Source organism: Vitis riparia, chromosome 16 (genome assembly GCF_004353265.1).
Source record: "Vitis riparia cultivar Riparia Gloire de Montpellier isolate 1030 chromosome 16, EGFV_Vit.rip_1.0, whole genome shotgun sequence".
In the NCBI taxonomy this organism is placed as follows: domain Eukaryota; kingdom Viridiplantae; phylum Streptophyta; class Magnoliopsida; order Vitales; family Vitaceae; genus Vitis; species Vitis riparia.
In genome coordinates this window covers 712106-715480 of record NC_048446.1, presented here as the reverse complement: position 1 = coordinate 715480, position 3375 = coordinate 712106, and the positions used below count along the sequence as shown (strand labels likewise).

Sequence of the window (3375 nt, the reverse complement as noted above, 5' to 3'; positions counted from 1 at the left end):
ACCCTCTCATGGTTTCACCGCCTACCTCCCAACTATGTTGATAATTTCAGGGACCTGTCGGAAGCCTTCGTGGGACAATACTTATGCTCCGCTCGGCATAAGCAGAACATCAGCACTCTACAAAACATAAAAATGCAGGATAACGAGTCCTTGAGGGAGTTTGTGAAGCGGTTTGGTCAGGTCGTGCTACAGGTAGAGGCCTACAGCATGGATGCTGTCCTGTAGATCTTCAAGCGAAGCATCTGTCCAGGCACCCCTTTTTTCGAATCACTCGCTAAGAAGCCTCCTACGACGATGGACAACTTGTTCCGGCGTGCGAGCAAATACTCAATGCTCGAAGATGACGTGCGAGCAGCCACCCAGCAAATCATGGTTGCCGGACAGGCATCTAGAAGTGGTGCGGAAAGAAGTGCCAAACTTTCGGACCGGCTAAGGCCGTCCAATCGAAGGCAGGAAGGGCCAAGCCGCCCGGAACCGCCGCCCCTCACACCCCTTTCCATAACCTACGAGAAGCTTCTCCCTATAATCCAAGACATGTCCGACTTCAGGTGGCCTAGACCCCTTGGAACGGACCCATCCAAAAGGGATCATAGTAAAAAATGTGCCTACCATAAGGAGCATGGTCACACAACGGAGGCGTGCAGGTGCCTCCATTATTTGGTCGAAAGGCTCATAAAGGCGGGACATTTAAAGCAATACCTCCGCTCAGATGCTAGAGGTAGAGACGCTTCCCGAAATCACAACTCTGGAACCCCTAGGGCTCTAATCATCCCCAAAGCCATTATAAACTATATTAACGAAGGCCCATTCGAAGAGGAGTACGACTCCAAACGAAAGAGACAGAGGTTGTTGCGGGCAACATCGGTGCGTGAGAGTGTCAACTCCATCCGGCCTGGGATAACTGGGGGGGGGGGGGGGGGGGGGGGGGCCTCGCCCCATAGATGGGACAATCATTTTCCTACCAGTAGACCTCACATGGATATTGCAGCCGCACCGCGACGCCCTCATCTTGTCCCTAGAGATAGGAAACTTCGACGTGAGACGCATCCTAGTTGACCCGGGCAGCTCAGCCGATCTTGTACAAGCATCGGTCATTAGCCACATGGGACGCAGTCTCATAGGCCTCGAAAACCCTGGGCGAATCTTGTCTAGATTCAATGGAGCGTCAACTACTTCCTTAGGAGATATTGTACTGCCGGTCCAAGCTGGCCCAGTCACTCTCAACGTACAATTTTCGGTGGTACAAGATATATCACCCTTCAATGTCATCTTGGGGCGCACATGGCTGCACTACATGAAAGCCATCCCCTCTACGTATCATAAAATGGTAAGCTTCCTTACCAAGGATGGGCAAATCGACCTATACGGTAGCCAGTTAGCCGTTCGCCAATGCTACCAGATAGCACGAGAGGTAGGAACCAGTCAGGAGGATAAACCCCTCCCTGAATCCACCCACGGGCTGGACCAATAGCAATCACTGAGTTCGGCGGACAAAGATCCCCCGGTAGCGGATCCCTTGCAGACGATCCAAATTTCGGAAGAAGGTACTCACCTTACATACATCAGTTTCCTCTTGACGCCAGAAGAGACCCGGAACATCCAAGATGCCCTCCGACAAAACCATGACGTTTTCGCATGGACGCATTTTGATATGAAGGGAATTCACCCCTCCATCGTCTCTCATAGGCTCAACGTCTTGCCAACAGCAAGACCCATCCGACAGAGGGTTAGACGTTTTCACTCGGACAGGCAAAAGATTATCCGGGATGAGATTGACAAGTTGCTGGAAGCCGGATTCATCAGAGAAGTGGAATATTCGGAGTGGTTGGCAAATGTAGTGGTGGTACCCAAAAAAGAAGGCAAATGGCGGGTGTGCATCGATTACATCAACCTCAATAATGCATGCCCAAAAGATAGTTTCCCTTTGCCACAGATAGATCAAATTGTGGATTCCACTGCTGGGCAAGGGATGCTCTCATTCTTGGACGCCTTCTCCGGATACCACCAAATCCCCATGTCTCCGGCTGACTAAGAAAAGACAGCCTTCATAATGCCACACGGTCTTTATTGCTACAAAGTCATGCCGTTCGGTCTCAAAAACGCTGGCACCACTTATCAGAGACTGATGACGAAGATCTTCAAACCTCTGGTCAGTCGCACAGTAGAGGTATATATTGACGATATCGTGGTTAAAAGCAAAACTCAAGAGGAACATGTCTTCCACTTGCAAGAAGTCTTCCACCTCTTAAGGAAGTATGACATGAAGTTGAATCCTTCTAAATGCGCCTTTGGCGTAAGTGCTGGCAAATTCCTGGGATTTATGGTCAGCTAAAGGGGGATAGAGGTTAGCCCAGATCAAGTGAAGGCAGTCATGGAAACACCACCCCCCAGGAGCAAAAAGGAATTACAGCGCCTCACAGGCAAGCTCGTCGCGCTAGGACGCTTTATGGCCCGCTTCATTGATGAACTGCGACCCTTCTTCTTGGCAATACGAAAAGCTGGAGCGAGCGGATGGACGGACAATTGTCAGAGCGCTTTCGAAAAAATTAAGCATTGCCTCATGCAACCGCCCATTCTAAGCAGCCCCTTCCCTAAAGAAAATTGTATATGTACCTGGCTGTATTGGAGTGGGCAATCAACGCTGTTCTATTCCGCTGCTCCTCGCCCAAGGAGCAAAAACCTATTTACTACGTCAGTAGAGCATTGGCGGATGTAGAAACAAGGTATTAAAAAATGGAACTAACGGCTTTGGCTCTTCGAAGTGCTGCCCAGAAGCTCCGCCCTTACTTCCAAGCCCACCCAGTGGTCGTGCTAACTGACCAGCCCCTTCGCAACATCCTGCACAAGCCAAACCTAACCAGAAGAATGCTTCAATGAGCCATAGAATTAAGAGAATTTAGAATTGAGTTCCAACCCAGGTTGTCCATGAAAGGCCAAGTGATGACTGACTTCGTGCTGGAATACTCCCGAAGGCCTATCCAGCGCAAGGAACCAAGTGAAAAAGAATGGTGGACTTTGCGGGTTGATGGAGCCTCCCGCTCGTCAGGATCCGGTGTAGGGCTCCTAATGCAATCCCCAACAGGAGAACATTTGGAGCAAGCCATCCGACTGGGGTTCCCCGCCTCTAATAATGAAGCGGAGTATGAGGCCATCCTATCCGGATTGGACCTCGCCCTGGCTCTATCTGTCTCCAAGCTCCGGGTCTATAGTGATTCCCAACTCGTGGTAAGGCACGTCCAGAAGGAATACGAAGCTAAGGATGCGCGCATGGCGCGATATCTGACTAAAGTAAGGGACACCTTACAACGGTTCACCGAATGGACGATCGAAAAAATTAAACGAACTGAAAATGGACGTGCTGACGCTCTGGCAGGC

The 3375-nt window shown here is 50.4% G+C and overlaps 1 pseudogene; it reads left to right on the top strand.

Annotated features, from left to right (window-relative positions):
• The first annotated feature begins 294 nt into the window (after positions 1-294).
• Positions 295-1471, top strand: LOC117933881 (annotated as a pseudogene).
• Positions 1472-3375: the final 1904 nt, after the last annotated feature.